The sequence below is a fragment of the Periplaneta americana genome, chromosome 12, assembly GCF_040183065.1.
Source record: "Periplaneta americana isolate PAMFEO1 chromosome 12, P.americana_PAMFEO1_priV1, whole genome shotgun sequence".
In the NCBI taxonomy this organism is placed as follows: domain Eukaryota; kingdom Metazoa; phylum Arthropoda; class Insecta; order Blattodea; family Blattidae; genus Periplaneta; species Periplaneta americana.
The window spans coordinates 93733232-93752513 of record NC_091128.1 but is presented as its reverse complement, the minus strand read 5'-3'; the positions used below and the strand labels follow the sequence as shown (position 1 = coordinate 93752513).

The following is a 19282-nucleotide window of genomic DNA, read 5'->3' as shown; positions in this document are numbered from 1 at the left end:
CATGTAATACTGTATAAATAAGTAAAAAAAAAATACGAAACTTACCAGATTGAAAAACATCTTTGATCTTAGAACTGCATTATAAATCTTTCTACCATATTTGCAGTACATTGCAGTCATAATTTTGATGTGATATCAAAGATACATACGTTAAAATGTGAATCTATTTCTTCGAATAAGTGTATCTACAGGCTGATACATGAACATGTAAGTGCAAATGAAGACCGCCAACGAATATACGAATAGCTCATAGAAAGGAGACCAATGGCTTATTTTATATATGTGGTCTAGCGTAACTGCAATTAGAAGAATTACTACAGCGCATAAAAACACTGAAACCATAGCAGCCACCACTAGAAAATAATATTCTAGTCGTCTGTATAAACTATCACGTAGGCCTAGTATGTTGCCCTCTCGTCTGATCTTCTTAGAATGAAATGTGATTGGCTTGAAGTTTCCACTGTGACATGTATGACATCTATGAATCAAAAACCATGATTAGGCCGGAACAAGTAAGGCAGAGAGAAAAGTATTTACCAACACAACACCTCAGAAGATATTCTTTCCTTTCATAAACATTAAACTAAATGAGTGCCAAAAGGTAACAACTTCTTAGAACACAAGTAAAATAGCACTGAAAGGAAGGGAATATTTTGGACTTCCCCGGTGCGCTAAACTGGAGAAATTGCTGTGGTAGCTTTGAACCGTGTCGTTACGGTTACGACCAAATTGAACTAAAAACACATTGTCACCAACATAAGGACATGCTGATGGTCTGTGGTGTTGTTAGAAGGAAAAATTTGTTTTTTTTTTCCTCTCTCTCTCCACGTCCTTCGTATTGAACATTATTGAGAGATAGCACCACTGTTAGCGAAAAGATGTATTTGCGTAGATTACATGATTTAGATGAAGGGCTCGCGACAGGAACAGTTTTACTGTGACGCTTGTGCAGTGGCAGCTTGAAAAAAGAATGTTATGTTTCATTTAACGACGCTCGCAACTGCCGAGGTTATATCAGCGTCGCCGGTGTGCCGGAATTTTGTCCCGCAGGAGTTCTTTTACATGCCAGTAAATCTACTGACATCAGCCTGTCGCATTTAAGCACACTTAAATATCATCGACATGGGCCGGGATGGAACCCGCAATCTCGGGCATAGAAGGCCAGCGCTATACCAACTGCCCCAACCAGGGGAATGGCAGCGTGACCCTTACTTGAATTTATTTTCGTGTGTACATTCCAGATCAAATAAAAAAGATCACTTCTTGCTCCGGTTACACATCTTGCATATTATACGAAGGTTAGGTTTGGTTAGTTTAGGTTTTTATTATCCAAGTCCGCGCATGCGCAGATAGCCAAGGTGATCCTGTCGGTCATGGCCGTTATGATATTTTTTGTTTCGTAATATTGATAAACAATAATATAATGAAAGCGGTGAATAATTTTCTTTGCCTCTGAAAGTTTTCTTCGTAAAAGACAAGGTATTTTATTTAGACCACAAATAAAACGGCAACGGAATCATAATTGCTTACTTAACGCTTTGGTGAACATTAACCGGAAATTTACTTTCCTTCATTTGAATGATATTCCCTGAAACACATTCTCCCTTTATTTCGTTGTGATAACCTACTTTAAGATCTTCCTACATCTGCATTTTCTTTTGGTGCATTCAAAACATCGCCGTTGTACTACATACACGTTGCACTTGATTAATGGAGTCAATTATTTAAGAATATAGTCTCGAATTTTACTACCACTATTTCGATTGTCTTGTGTTTGACACGGCTCGGTACGGGTCGGTTACTGGTGGCCAGCGAGTCGACTACCGACGTTGGTCTATCGTGCGTATTATCCAGTTGTTCCAAACTTCAATGATAGAGAGTCCAACCATCCGTTGTAAATACTATACTTTTCTGTAACCAAAACTGACACAAATTTTAATATGTTCTAGTTATTTTCCCACTACGTGGTAATATTATGAGTAATATAAATATACGAAATTAATAGTTACTGAACCTAGTCTTGTGTACATTTGCTTCAAAAATATCCAACCTACAGTTTTCTGATGGCTTATATGCGAACTTTCTAACAACGGGGATAAGTCAGAACCAAAGGAAAGCTTTGAAATAGTTCCTTTAGTTCTCAAGAGGTGACATTATTATTAGACCGGTAAAGGCTTTGGGAAAAATTATGATGTAGGTCAGGGCTGGGGACCAAGAGCGAATTCTACTCTCTCACAAGGAACCATATGACTTCTCTTCAACCCCTTTCTTCCCTAGCCGAACACCGCGCAGCATTGAAGCAGTAACGGATGAATATTAAGCATCCGCGTTTAGAGTTTCGATTCGCTCCCGATGCCCAGCACTGATGTAGATTAAGTAAGTGGGTGGGTGAGTGGATGGATGGATGGAAGTAGGTAGATGGGTGGACGGGCGGACGGACGGACAGACAGATATATTGAGCAATATTATACATACAGATGTACTATGTTATCAGAATTTTCTCTTAAATCCAATGCAGGGGTCTTCTGACCGTACGTGCTATGTAAAAAATGTTCTACTTTGTTAGATTAAATATAAATTATTCTCATAATTGACAATATCAGCAGTCTCTTCCCAAGCCAACTGCGTTTTACAATCAGCAAAGAGGGGTGAAATTTTGAATATTATAATGCGGGTACATTTATGTACCATAGGCGATACTGACTGTTGTCTTCGCTATCTATTCATAGAAGTAATAACTAAACAAGCCACATTTACACGAACAAATCTTCGATTGCTTTCGTTACTAGGTGTCAAGTATCTTTGAACGCCAGTGTATTAGCAACATGTGAGATTTTAATAGTTACTAAACCTCTTGAATATACGCTATTCAATGGTAAAAAGCAATGAATCGAAGCCTCACTTGAAATACGTTCAGAGTTTACTACAATGGAAAGTGTAAATATATATATATATATATATATATATATATATATATATCTCAAATACACAGAGTGATAAAATTAAAAAAAAAACAACCGAAATTATTCCAGTGTCAAACGCATGATTGTGGATATTTGAGCGCACTCATATCGAGTAGAGGTATTCCGTGTTTTTACATTAAAGATTTACTCTGAAGTCACTCGTGATACCATGGCAACAGAATTGTAAGATGGAATTCGTGCTTCCTTTTTTCCACGCTATGCTTCTTTCTTTATTTAAGGTGTCATCCATTTTATACTTTTCACCTTCAAAATTCTCTTAAGTTGCTCCATCGGAACGATAAAGATCGGAGTGAGACAAGTGGTTAACAGGCTTGGATCTCACATAGACATTTTTCAGTCCCAAATCCCTTGCAAGGACACGCGATCGCGTACTTTTTAATTGTTTCTCCTCCCGTTTCCCCTCTATCTTCACATAATAGACATGGAAATACTGGGTACAGGCTATGAGAAATATATACATTAAAATCAAATACAAAACACTACAGTGTTAAAGAAACCATATATATATATATATATATATAATTTTATAACTTTAATTAGGGCACAGACATTTCACAGAATCAATGGGATTTCTTCAAATTCCATATCAATTATTTATCTTTATCTTGCAAGGAACTCTTTTTAGGTATGTAAATGAAATCTGTCTTATATTTGTTACAGAATGGAAACTCCTGAATCTGTTATGTTAATATTTATTTCATGTATTATTATTTTATTATTATTATTTTTATTATTATCATCATATAAAGGTCTGGGGTTATTTCGAGTTCAAAGGGGAGCATACTTATAACCCATCAATGCCTGTAAGAAAGTAATTGGATCTGCAAATATTTATGTTACCACATCGTACAGTCTTGATTCAGATATAGATTAATATCTTCATAAGGTTAGCTTCATTGCTGATAATGAAGTCGCTGAACATAACAATGTTAGAAATTTAAGAAAATAACTTAGAGAAGGAGAGTTTCAGTCTTTAAAACTTCAGAAAAAAGATAAAATCTTTTCATTAATCCCCAAAACTAATATTTTAAATAAACTACTTTCTGACATTAAAAATATTATAATTAATTATATATATATATATATATATATATATATATATATATATATATATATATGGTTTCTTTAACACTGTAGTGTTTTGTATTTGATTTTAATGTATATATTTCTCATAGCCTGTACCCAGTATTTCCATGACTATTATGTGAAGATAGAGGGGAAATGGGAAGAGAAACAATTAAAAAGTACGCGATCGCGTGTCCTTGCAAGGGATTTGGGACTGAAAAATGTCTATGTGAGATCCAAGCCTGTTAACCACTTGTCTCACTCCGATCTTTATCGTCCCGATGGAGCAACTTAAGAGAATTTTGAAGGTGAAAAGTATAAAATGGATGACACCTTAAATAAAGAAAGAAGCATAGCGTGGAAAAAAGGAAGCACGAATTCCATCTTACAATTCTGTTGCCATGGTATCACGAGTGACTTCAGAGTAAATCTTTAATGTAAAAACGCGGAATACCTCTACTCGATATGAGTGCGCTCAAATATCCACAATCATGCGTTTGAGAGCAATATAGATTTATTCTATAAATAGTATTTATGTTTAGGGAAATCTTTGGTTTATTTTTGCGTGAAAAGTATTCTTACAGTTAATATATATAATATTAACTGCAAGAATACTTTTCACGCAAAAATAAACCAAAGATTTCCCTAAACATAAATACTATTTATAGAATAAATCTATATTGCTCTCAAACCCAAAAGAGAAAAAGTGAGGTTCTCTAAAAAAATTGCCTTGGAGGCCTTCTTTGGTCCTTCCTGCGCCCTGTATACCCTATATGATTATTATCTAAGTCCGACAGGAGGTCTGGGTGGTATTCGTAAATCCAATCCTAACAGGTGGATCATTCTGCCTTAGCCCTGATAAGAGCCAGGTCCCGCTTCGCGGACGAGTATTATGGCAAGGCTCGGAGCCCAAGCCCTTCCTGTCATCGTCGGATGGCAGGGAGTCATCCTGATTAAGCCCCTGATAGAACCAGTTTCTGTCCGCATACGAGTAGCCTGATAAACCCAAGAGGTTCGGAGCCCCAAGTCCTTCCTATATCAGCATTGGAGATCCGTACTACGTTCTACACACAAGACTGCATCTCAGTCTGTTTTTACTATTGCAAATAGATGAATTGAAGAGAAATGGAAGGTACTGGTTGAAAGATAAAGGGAAACAAGTATCTCGAGAAAAACCTTATTACTTTCATGACAGTTTTGACTTGGCTTTTGGCAGGCCACAAATTACACCTGCATAACTTGTGAAGAGAATGTAGTTAAAATTAGAAGCTCTACTTTAAGTGATCATGCTAGAAATGTGGCAGCAGTGGAGCTCATGATTCATAAACTTAATAAATCCACAATTTCTTCACATGCATGAAAGAGAGAAAAGAAAGGTGCCTGGAAAGTAACAGTGTCTTATCACTGTGCTTTGATTTCATGCAAAATTTGGCTCTTCCACGCATCCATTGTAAGATGTATTTTATCTCGGACAACTTTGGGTTAATATATTCAACATTCACAATATTGCAACTGGCCACTTTGTCATATATGTTTATCACGAAGGATTAGCGAAGAAAGGAGAAATGATGTGTGTTCATTTATTTTGGACTATGCTAAAAGTCATGTACCGAGAAGTATTACTGAACTGAATTTGTACTCGGACGGATGTGTTGGATAAAATAAGAACCATGCTATGGTTACAAAGAGTGCTGCATTAGTTGAAACTCAAACGTTTAACAAAACAACTCATTTATTCCCTCTTAGAGGGCACTCATTTAATGCTTGTGACAGGGACTTTGGTTTGATTAAAAGATCAGTTCGTAGGGAAGATACGATATATTCCGTTAGAGAATATGTTTCAATTATAGCGGCAGCTGCTAAAAATAATAGGTTCGTAGTGATTTTGGTGGAAAATGATGATGATTTGGATGTTAGTAAATGGTGGTCTAAATTTTACAGAAAGATTGCAGTGGCAACTGAAACAAAAAACAAACAACGTGATTAAAGAATCATGTTTCAGCCTACTTTGTTCAATAAGTTTGATTATTCTTCTGTACACCCTGGACAGGTAATTGCTTCAAGATCTATTGCTGGTCTTGAACAGTATACATATGATCTAAGGTTGACAGCTCCATCAAGAGTGGTTCAACTTCCAACGCATAAAGCTTATGACAGCAAAATGCCTATACATTTTAAAAAGATTGCAGATTTGAAGAGACGTAGGCCTATGTGTTATATCCCAGAAGAGCACAAAGGCTTCTATGAAGAAATTTTAGCTTGACCTATATGCAGTGCAGATGTTCATGAGTGAACTGGTTTAAGTGTGTCTATGTCGGAAGGGTGAGACTGAAGTTAATTCAGTGATACAAATTACTTTGTTGAATATTTTGAACTGATTTTGAAATAATGAAAAGTACAAAAGTAAAGTTTGATATTTCCGTCTTTGACTTATTTATGAAAATGTCAACAATGTCATTTTTGCTAATACATCTCATTACACGTGAACGTTTTCGCCCCTTGTTATGGGCATCATCAGAAAACTGTGTGGTGAATAAATCAATATTACATAGTGCAGGAGCTTAACCAATTTTTACAAACTTTAAAATTTAAAACATTTTTAAAAACTTTTAAAAACTTTTTAAAAAAAGCTTTCTCTTGCAATATGTACTATTGATTTATTTACCCTACATAGGTATCTACACAGTTGTCTGATGATGCCCATAACAAGGGGCGAAAACGTTCACGTGTAATAAGTTGTGTTAGCAAAATATCTTAGAACTGTGAAGGTTTTGAGTTAGAACGGGGTTCATCTGTTTAGCCTCAGGAAGCATTTTGTAATTCTTTGTCATTTTTTTTCTATTGCAGTATAATTATAAAAGTCACGTGACACAATTTAAGGGTTCTCAAATAGGAAATGGAAACCATTTTATTAAACTAGAAGGTTGAAATGTAATTACGAACATAAAACCAAATAAGTAGATTTTCTTAATTGTTTAGGCCTATCATTATTTCACCTAGGTTTTCCCTTAATCACCCACAAGGACACAGACAACAAACTTTTCTGAGAGTAGGTAGCCATTCCTGTGTAAGAAGTCGTCTCAGTGAGTCGGAGAAATAAAATGTTTGTTGGTAGTGACGTCTGTGTATATAAATATAAGGAAAAAAATTTTGTTAAAAAAAATATATGCTGAAAATCACGCTTTCCGACTCTACTCTGTTCTTGGCCTAACTCTATTCTAAAGAGTGGCTGGAAACCTTACTATTTCAACATATCCTTTTCCCTATTATTTAGTAGAGTGGAGGACCTAATATGGGATATTCCACGTTAGATATAGGCCTAGTAAGTGCAAATGGGGCTTTTTTATCTGCATGTTTTCTACAGTATATGAATCTTCATCCTCACCCGAAGATGATATTAAAAATAATAGAGACAAAATTAATTGTGAGTTACTGAAATGCTCTTTTTTAGATGATTATTTAACGACGCTGTATCAACTACAGGGTTATTTAACGTCGATGAGATTGTTGATAGCGAGTTGAGGCCGAGAATTCGCCATAGATTACCTGAAATTCACCTTACGGTTGGGGAAAATCTCGGAAAAAACCCCAACCAGGTTATCAGCCCAAGCGGGATTGCAACCCGCGTCCGAGCGCAATTCCGAATCGGCAGACAAGCTCCTTAGCCGACTGAGCTACGCCGGTGGTTAGTCAGCTCTTCTGTAGTGCTGAAATTTACTTTTTTTTTTTTTTTTTTTTTCAAAATATTGGGTTTATTGAATACTATTCTGAAATCCAATCTGATAAATAAACAACCAGATTAAGACCCTAAAACACTATGGTAGTTTCACATTTAATACTCTAGTTGTGAGGCAATGAAGTTTGGACTATTCGAAAACAGAATACGAACAGATTAAACGCATCAGAAATGAAATTCCTCATGATACATAGACATAACTTAATATGACATAAAAGAAACGAAAATATAGTTCAATTATAATGAGAGATCGTACCAGATGTAGAAAAATGTAAAATAAATGGATATAATTATCATGAAATGACCGATAACAATTGCCTAGCATTAATTGTCTGTGTCAATCCAGAGGAAAATGAAGTTTTGGTAGACCCTGAAATAACTGGCAAATGAAATTAATTTGAAGATCGAAACTTCATTAGATCTATTATACGCGTCATAGCATATGATAATAATTAATAAGAAAGTTATGGTAGTGGTTTCAATGCTAAAATAATTAAAATTATCACATATTTGTAACCATTTTTATAAATATGTATTAGTATAATAAATTACAAAGAAAGGCTAAAAGTTTTGTTAAACTAATTACTTAGTTTTTGTGCGTTAACATCTCACATGAAATATAAACAATTTTCATGTTTAATAATACAATAGGTAGTTCTGTTCTCGATTGATACGACCCATGAATATATTTATGAAGTTGAACTATTATACGTATCATGAAATTTTACTTTATTAATGTCACAAAAGCATTAAAAATAAATTGTATATAATATTTATAATGTCAAAATTAGTAATTACACTCTAGAAACATTACATTAGTATACCAATCAGGTCGCATTTTTAGTGCTTTCTTTATTTTAATATCCAATTAGATTAATGCAGATCACGTGGTTTGAGATCAAACATTAAACCTATCAGGTGTTGAGCTTGATACAGAAAGGAACGGAGAGTTTCGACGAAGCGAGTGTTATTGCCGACGTTGGAAGTAGTTGCCGAGATTGATGTTTTGGACGGCATGAATTGCTACACCTTTATCATATTTTTAATCATGACTATCATCTTGTTGGACTTTATAAAGCAGTTCGGCGATGAGTTAAATTTTTTACGTTTCTTTATTTACATTGTATCTATATATATCGCTATGTGTCATATTCAACGACAGTTGATATCCAGTCATCAAAATCCACCAGGCTTTTAGTTTTTTGTATGTGGCGATTTATTTTAAAACATTGGAAACTAATGCATTAGGGTATGGATTATGATTTCGGTTGTGGACAACATTTCAAAAATATGCTGTACAGTTTTGAGGAATGTTAAAATTAAGTTTTCGATCTCATATCGAAATGAAGTGTTTCAATTGGTTTTAATTTTTTTAATTTAACTTAAACTTTCATAAAATGCATAACTAAGACTAGCACCTAAATCTGTGTAATTACCCAATGGAAAATTCCGTTGTTATACTGCGAAGCTTCAAATATTTGACATGAGAATCCTAACTTATTTTAATGGACAAGGTAAGTTATTTTCATATATTTCGTTAACCTGTTCGCTGTAGTCGTTTGTGGATTCGAGGTTCGTTGCTTTGTATCTCATGGGCGGTAAGTCCAATATAGGATGATTATAATAATAGGGAAGTAAAGCTGAAAATTCAGATCATAGTTTTGGAACATAAAGATTCTGATCTAAGAACCAGAAGAGTTTAAGCAAAATGGGGAAACATCCCCGTTAAAGTTCCCTCTTCGCGGACAGACAAAGGTTTAATGTGAAAAGTAGAAATTTAGTTTTTTAGCAGCGTTTGGAAGGTCAGAATTTCCACAAGGACAGTAAAATGTGATAAAAATAACAAAACTTATTTGTAAGGGATTTACGACATAAAGTGTGTTTAGTTAATATGCAGGGTGAATCATAAGGAATGTAAATAATTTCAGGAGATTATTCGTAGAAATATTTCAAACAAAATGGTTAAATATATTTCCTAGATAAAAATTGTTTTGTATGAAATATTTTATTGCGTGTTTTGGGAAAACAATTGATTTAATTCCAAATATACTCGGCCAATTTAAGAAAGCAATGTATTATGATAATAAATAATTGAAAGAATTTAATTTTGTCCTTTAATTATGTAGGAATTTTATCCGAACAAATGTAACATTTTAAAATTCCTTTGCAGAACGAAAAGTTATATTTGTTCGGATCAAATTTCTGCACATCTAACGGAAAAACCTAAAATTCTTTCATTCGCTTATTATCATACCTACACTGGCCTCTTAATTAACTGAAAATTGAATTTACACAAGTGAGGTCAGATTCAACAGTGTTCATAAATGAGATATTCATACAACTGTAATAAATTATATCTTTGTATGCTTAATAACTGAGAATATTGAAAATTACATCACTAGCTTCCCCAAAACACGCTATGAAATAATTAATATAAAACAGATTTTATGTCGAAAAGGAAGCAAACACTAGCAAAATTTTATTCTAATTTTTTGTTTGAAATATCTCGAAGAATACCCCCTGAAATTAATGACATTGCTTACAGTTCACTATGTATATTGATTAATGTCGATTGTGCATATATTACCTACTTTATCTGCCTTCTTCGGAGTTAAACAAAGGCTTGCGTAAGTGAATGCAATGTGTGTAATTTCTTTGAACGTATTTTGCCACAACAATATTTATTAAAAATATGTACACACTGTACTGAGGAATAGTTATAAAATATTTCTGTAGAGTATCTAAACTGACTCATGATAAATTCTGCATAATTTTTCATCTTCAGATGTTTTTTTTTTCTTTACTTAAATTGACGCTTGCGTGAGAAACGATAGTTCCTTTGAACGAATTTTTTTATAACTATATTTTTCAAAATTTCCACGTTTTCTAAAGATGTGTAATAATTTTTAATTACTCAAAAGTATAACGCGCTTTGTTAGAAACAATGTTGACATTTAATTGTAGTAACTGAGGATAATGTGCTACTATATATCAAAATGGTAATTATTTATTTCGGCGATACTGGCCGTATTTACTATTTTTCTACTTCCTGTGTGATTTCGATCCAGCTATGCTTGCTTTAGACTACCCGTCACTCTCAGGAAGTTAAGTTAGATTGGGTTATTTTCGCCTTGAAACCTTCCAACCATACTTTCTCGATTTTATTTTTGGCGGTGTAGGCCCATATTATTTCCCGCAATTGAAAAAAAAAGCTGTTTCTATTTACTTTCACTGACCATTCACGACGTCCACATACCATGTTATTTGTCATGTCGTTGGCCGCTTGTTCAATTAATTCCATAGACACGAGAAGTACTGTATCGCTAAAGTAAATAATTACCTGATAGTAAAAACTGAAATATATGATTTCCGACATCATATTAAATAAACGTTATACGTTCATATACTATTATCCCATTATTCAATGATTTCATGGGTACCGGTATGTATTTATTAACTTGCTGCTGAAATGTTGACATTTTTGTTTAATATATACAGACACATTGTACTGGTTTTGATTGCTTTTTATATTAAAATTTAATTTTTACTGATTTCTTCTGAATCTACTCGTATGTACTTTATAACTTAATTGCAACTAATATTCCCTGACACTTCGTAAATGTCATGAAAGTAACTTCATTATGCCTTAAGCGGTCGGAAAGATAGATTAAATTTTTAGTCGATATTCCTGAAACTTCTCAAGATATTTTAATTTTGTATTCCAAGACAATTACAGTGGATATTTAAGAATGTTCATAATTCAACAAATATTTTCTGTAGAGTACCTGATTTATTTTCTTCACATTTTGTACTAAATTTGTTTAGTTTCAATTAACTTTAAATAATACAAGGCATAGGCCTATATAAAATTGCACAGATTCTAGGCCTATAACATTTAGGGAAACTTGTTTGACCTTTAGAGCCGAACCATAGTCTTGCATACCTATATTTGTAAATTTGATGAATATTACTTATGTCCCAGCCACTATAGGAACTTGAAAAAATACCTTGGAAATGCCTTGGATTTATAATATTGATTAATAGAAATTGATGTGATCACTGGGAGACCTGTAAGTCCACCCAACCCGCCAGTACCTTATATATGAAAATCGTCGTGCGTGAATGATGAATACGGCCATATTTAGTTTATGTAACAGTGGGTTTCAGTGTTTCCAACATAGTAATAATACTACACACCTAATAAAACCTAACCTAAACTCTCTTATAATACTACACGCCTAATCAAACACCCGGTGGCAGTGGTAAGTTAATTACATACTTATAACCTACAATAAACAAGTTCTAGCTGACACGAACCATAATCTTTGAATTAACCATGGTGAAAAATTCATTCTAAAGGGAGACTGATTTTGGAATGTAGCTTCATATGAAAAGAAAAAAAAAATATTGCTTTGACTTCATTATTTATCATACGAGTGTATACCCATACTCCCTGTTTATAAGACGAAACAAAATAAACATTCAAACAACTCTTGTTTTATTCCCGAAACTAGTATTTTGCGTGCCACTGTATCCCTGATGCAGCGTTTTTTTAATTTTTGGGCATTATTTTAAATTCACGATAAACATTTTTTTGTTACAACAAAAGAAACTAATTACTTTAAACATTCAGCTTGCAGAGATTCTTTATGCACAACTAATTTATAATATTCCATTGTAAATATAGAAAATTATAAAATATATCTGTTATTAATCTATTTAACTAAACTCAATACCACTGCCTTGCTTCATATCAACGCCTACTATCAGTACTATATTTCCATTGGAAAATAATGTACAGTCCCAGACTCTTGAAGCTTCTTACAGAGCACGATTCACACCACAAAGTTTTAACAACGGTTTTCAACCCAGTATTATTTGAATAATATTACACACAGGTATTTCACAACTGAAGTCAAAAGCACAAGATTAAGTAACGTCAAATTAAAGCCTAAGATACAGGCAACTTCGATTGTGACAATTCATCTCAAGCATTCCTATAGCTCTGTGCTAGCGTGCTCGCTCGCAGACTACAGAGTTTGGGGTTCGGATGCTGTTGAGTTTTTCTTTAATTATGCAGGTAAATTTCGTTTACCTTCATTTTATTTTACTACTTGATTTATAAATATTCATCTACTATTAAGAATAGATCAATTTTCGTCGCATCTTTTTAAATGCCTTTCGGGTTACGAAAACAGTCGACGTAAAATTGATTTCAGTAACTTCCAAAACGATCTCTTGTATACCACTGGTTTGGTGCACTGAGCATGCGCAATGCGTTGAATCTTGAACTTACAAATTATAGGCTGGCCATTTTTTTTCTAGAACTGTACATTGTGTTGTAAATCTCGCAGAGGAAATGCCTCTACTTCGCATCACATGATCTTCAGTGTCACTCATATCGTAGAACAACTCGCTCGTAACGAAATTTCGAAGACTACCCAAACTATCCCATTCCTACTCCAAACAAGATCTGTAATTAAAAAGATCATCGAAAGTTACCATTTCACCAATATATTTTTCATTTAGACGTGGGGTACTCTACAAAATGAAATCAACTTTAATCTATGAATTTTTTTCTTGTTTCGGAGTTACAAAATTAAATAAATTACAATCTAATTTATTCATAAGAATCCAATTCTTAATTAACATTTCTCTTGTTTCAGGTATGGAAATGACAAATTGACTTTTCTTCTCTTCTGCTTTTGGTAACTAAAATCTCGCAATGGTTGTTATTCTACAGACTTGAAGAACACATGTAAGTATAATACGGGTAATAGATAAGACGTGACTAAATTATTTTTTTTTTGGCTTTCAATTAATGTCTGCATACGAGAACGTCATGTAACAGTGTATCGTTGCTGTAGTGAAAAGAAAGATTAGGCACTGAGATAAATGTTCTCTTAAAAACTATAGCTCTTTCGTCAACTTCATTAAAGTGAACCAGTCAATGGTAGTCACTTTCTTTGTCCAGTGTTTTAACTTCAGAAATTCGTAGAAGAAAATATATTTCCAACATGGTGCAACTTCGATTTCGCTAAGCATCACATTGGGAGAAAAATATTCTAATCATTGAAATAACTTCAAAATTGTAACACACCACCTAAGAGATACGATGTGATCTCTGCAAAGCTTATAAATCCACCCAACCTAGCGCAAATACCTTCGTTTCTCATATGTTCGACTAATGATTTTCTCAGTCATTCACACGCAGAGATCACGTAACCCAGTTATATTACTATGTTGAACTACGAGGGGAAAACACACTTTTTCGATCCAGGATAAAATATATTTTGTGTACGCATCTACCAAAAAGCATATGTGAAAGTCACATCAAAAGCCTGAACAGACTAAACCTAATTTGTTGCTGATCCTAGATCTTACGAAAATTTTCATTCTATTTAATTATAAAACCAACCTGTCGGTGTTCTTCGGCCTTAAAAAAGCTCACTTATGTACTTTTCCAGATATTTTATATAAAACTTCTAGGGATGGTAGAGGAGCCCAAAACAAAGATTTATCGCTAAATAACCATAGGTCGGAAAGCAATAGTTACGTCAGTCGTCACTTTAGAATGCATCACTGAGTAGAAACAAGCATCTCTGCGCATCACAAACACGTCACAATTAGCAGACTGCACACAGCTTTTACGTGACACATTCGCTGAACATTGGATTGGCCGGGGTGGGGCCCATTGCATGGCCTGCTCGTTCTCCTGACCTTACCCTACTCGATTATTTTATGTGGGGACATTTATAGAGTTTAGTATATGAAACGCCAGTTGTGTCAGAGGAGGACCTCCTTGCTCGGATTCTTGTACCTGCCGATCACTTACAACATCAACATGGAGTATATCAACGTATGAGAGACGCATTATCACGTCCTTGTACATCATGTATTGAAGCAGGAGGCCGCACGTTTGAACAATACCTGTAAACAAAATGTCACCAAAACCATTTTAAATAGTTACCACACTCTCAATGTCTGTCAGCAATGTCTGCGTTCGAAGGTGAGAACTGACGTAACTATTGCTTTCCGATCTATGGTTATATAACAAAAAATGTTCGTTGTGGGCTCCTCTACCATCCCTAGACGTTTGAGTATGGATTTTTGCAACACTCTGTATTTGTAAAGGCATACCGTGTCTCTTTCATATAATCATGAAACAAAGCAACATAAATCAAACGTGAGTTCCATATGTGGTGCATAGCGGGATCGAAGTTTCATTCCAAACTTCTTTGAAGCGATCGAGGTAAAATAAAAAGTTAACTACAGATGTTATCTGGAAACCCCCACAATTTAATACATTGCAATAAGAATCTCGACTTTCTTCGAATAGCTCATATTTAACGGACCTGAAACCTTGCTTTCGGTTATCTAAATAGTCTTCAAATGGCACTTATTCCCTGAATGAGAAGTTATAACATTGCAAAATGACTACTTCGGTGTGACCGAAAATTATACAGTCATTGATTGTTTAACCACCGAAGTTTATTTTAACGTGGAACGTTTCAATGAACGTCTATTCGAGAAAAATATCATTTACAAATTTCTATATTAGGCCTACTCTAAAAGCATCTTTCTCGTTAGTGGCAGCGGACCAATCCAACCCGCAATACGGCATAAAGGATTCAAATAAAGTATTCCCCGTGTTCCAAAATATGATATAGAAAGATGTCATTAATTCTGTTCCAAAATATGGTATAGGCCTAAAATTGTTAAAGTTCTCAGTAATATAATGTAACTTTAATACATCTTCTACATACTTATTGTTTTGATATATTAACATAAAAACATAAAAATTAGGTACATTTCATCGTGTGTGACATAAAATTAATAAAAGACAAAACAAACATTGCTTTGAGAGATGCAAATTAACATAAAACGGAAATTATAACTCGTTTTTGTACGACTGTTGTGCCTTAGATGTTCTATTCAACTTAATTGATTGGGTTGGTGTTAAGTTTCCTGTAATAGGAACACAACAGCAGGTGTCCATTTGATTTCTGTTCACAACGAACTATTTAAATATTATAGTTTAATGCACTACAGAAGGTAACAACAGAATACTACACCGCGAAACATTTCGTGCGCGCATGCGCAATAATGAAACTCGCTTTGTTTGTTTCTATACCATATTTTGGAACGGAAGGAGTAACTCTTAAGATGATACGAGTACATGCATAATCTTTAAATTTATTTCATAGACATCATAACCAGACAGCGGATTTTCGGTGCCGATACTAAATGTTAGGTCTACGTCATTTGCTGGGAGGTCACTGCACTCACTGCTACGCTGTCCACACGCGAAGGGACGTGACGACTATGTAGGGACCGAAAATCAGCTATCTGATCATAACTTACAAACTTCCACAATCATACAACATTAACCACTTAACGTTCAGCGGAATTATAAGGATTCTCCGAATCCCCTCCTGACATCTTTATTCGGGTAAGCTCAATTAAAAACTTGAGCCTGTCTCGAATTATGTTGACATAAAAGTTACAACTATTGTCTCTTTGCATATTAAAATTGTTTATATTTGAAAATTTACATTTAATTAAAAGAACATTAAACATTATTTTCATCAGATTTTAGACGTAAATTACATTAAAATTATCGAAATATGTATGATAAGACTTTCTTGTGTTAAGTTCTAACGTACCTTGTTTATATGTTTTGATATTTTTTGGGTCATCCTCAGAACTGGTCGTTGTTGGTCTTGGTGCCTCTTGTTTTGTTTCCTGTGAGGGTGTGTTCGTGTGGTGTAATGTAGAGCCAAAGAGTGTGTGTGTTTTGAAATTGAGTTGTGTGTTGATAATTTCATTGGGGTGTGTTTTTGTGTCTGTATATTTCATATTGTTCTAGTGTGTTTAGTTTCTGGCTTTTTGGTTGGATGTGTAGTATTTCCATGTCTGTGTTGATGTCTCTGTGGGTGTGGTTAGCATTTGTGATGTGTTCTGCATATGTGGAGGTGTTTTGTAATTTTGTTATGGCTGTCATGTGTTCCTGTCTGTCCCATGTAGAAGTTGTTGCAGGTGTTACATTTGAGTTTGTAAACGCCTGTGTAGTTGTATTTGTTTGTTTGTTTGTGTGTTGAGATGTTTTTATAGTGTGTTATTTGGTCTGTATGCGATGTTGTAATTTAATTTCTTGAATGAGGTTGCAATTTTGTGTGTTTTTTTGTTTTCGTGTGTTAGTGTGATATATTTTTTGTGTTCTTGTGTTTGTGTTGTATTCTTATGTTTTTTGTGATTATGTTTGTCTTACGTATTATGTTGTCTATTATTTTGGGGTTGTATCCGTTTTCTTGTGCTATGTATTTGATTGTGTTTAGCTCTTCGTTGTAATCCTGTTGGTTCATTGGTATGTTGAGTAGTCTGTGTACCATTGTTCAGAATGCAGCTTGTTTGTGTTGTGTTGGGTGGTTGGATGTGTTGTGTATGTGTGTTGTTGTTGTTGTTGTTGTTGTTGTTGTGGGTTTTCTGTATACTTTGAATTTGTGTTTGTTGTCTACTTTTGTTATTATCATGTCTAGAACATGTCTGATGTCTGCATTCCGAACAATGGTACACAGACTACTCAACATACCAATGAACCAACAGGATCAAGATGTATTAAAACTATATTTGAAGGTTTGAATATGTGTACACCAATTTGTAGACGTAGACATAATGAAATCGCTAATGTAACCTAGAAAATGAGAGCGCTCTAAGAAACACGATGTGAACACTGTGAATCTATAACTTCACCCATCCGTCCCATCGCGAACGGAACAGACTGCTGAGATCGCTCGGCCGCTGTAGGGTAAAGGAGTGAGAGGGGAAAGTAAAAAAGGAGTTGAGAGTTTACAGGCGAATGAAAATGAATACACGTACACAGAAGAAAGAGCTTTTCCATATGGAGTTAGAATTAATTGATTTTCTTTGTATTTATTTTGACAGTATATTGGTCAGAATCCTATATATTTACAGAAATTTAAAGAAATAAAATTTACTACCTATGCAATTTTTAATTTAAGTTCTTTAATTTTGTCACTCTAGATGGAAAAATATATATTTTTTTTTTCAATCTATTTTACGTTTAATAATGCGATCCTGTTTCAATTTGTCACAACTTGGCGTGTCGTTATGATAATGCTTCATGAACTGATGTATAGTTTTGTATCCATATTTAATCTTACATAACTAGAGCCATGGAAATATAATCCCAACTGTAACTGATTAAAGTAATGAATTTAATTATGTGTTCTTCCGCAGGAAATGTGAAAAGTTCGACGATTTGTAATGAAATTTTCATCTACAAGTTTTAGACCATGGTCTTCATTTTAGCTGAAGAATCTCCTCTGTTTTTGTCTGAAGATCTGCAAGAGAAGACAATTTTATCTCTTAGTTTTATTAAAGTTTTATTGTAAAATGTTTGTGTAGTTAGAAATTATTTCTTTGTTGCATAACTGATTTCAGTGCCTTGAAATGATTACAAATGTCCTGATTTTACATAAATAAATACTTTGTGATATCTACATGCTGTAATCCTGCTTTCAAACTTTACCTCAAATCTTGCTAAAACGTACAAAGTGTTAAGAGAGCATATGTTGATAGTTATGTATGAGAAGTAACTGCCCTGAAAATATCAAGTCTCTATCTTAAATCTATCGAATTGAACAAAAATTATAAAACACCAATTTTCAGCAATTTTTAATGTGATATTTCTGTGGACCAGCCTAGACATTTTGGGACGACTGTTTCCCTAGTTTGTATTGTGGAAATAGCTCTTTAAAATTAATCATGAGACATTTGCTTTTAATAAGAAATTCAACACCACGTTTTTGTATTCTAGTGCTTATTTTCATATTAAAATGGATTTGAGGGAGGTGGGATATGATGGTAGAGACTGGATTAATCTTGCTCAGGATAGGGACCAATGGCGGGCTTATGTGAGGGCGGCAATGAACCTCCGGGTTCCTTAAAAGCCAGTAAGTAAGTAAGTGCTTATTTTCAAAACTTTGGATAGTCCTAGCACGCAAACTATTTAAATTTTACGATTTTCTTTTCAGAATTTGCGTGTCATATTATGACTTCTTCGCAAAAAAAAGTTCATTTTGATTACAGTCGTACAGTCACTCAAATTAGGTGAGTTCACATGGAACGTACTTTTATGTTCTCCTCCTTCCAGCAATTCAAATTATTAAGTTCAATCTCAGATGTGTCTCTTGTAAGTGTAACTAACATAAAAGGTGCAACATAATTCACTTACGGCATATGTTTTTAATAGATGTGTAGCAGAAAGTTTGATTGAGGGTTTCATGGAATTGTTTAAAATTACGAGTTTTCTGTGATGTAATGTAAATTATAAAAGTCCATATATTAGTAGTAATTGTTAAAGTCTTGATTAATGGCCTAAAAGATCACTGCAAATTATACTCAACTGTAATGACGTGGTTGTAGGAAGTCTGTAAGGCTGCAGCCAGGGTACTTCTGGCATAATTACAGACCT

At 34.1% G+C, this 19282-nt stretch overlaps 1 long non-coding RNA gene across 1 annotated transcript; it reads left to right on the top strand.

Moving 5' to 3' along the window:
- The first annotated feature begins 8730 nt into the window (after positions 1 to 8730).
- LOC138710059 (uncharacterized) lies at positions 8731 to 18895 on the top strand. Its single transcript, XR_011335038.1, has 3 exons — positions 8731 to 9299; positions 13452 to 13543; positions 18046 to 18895. It is a non-coding gene; the product is annotated as an uncharacterized lncRNA (long non-coding RNA).
- The last annotated feature ends 387 nt before the right edge of the window (positions 18896 to 19282 follow it).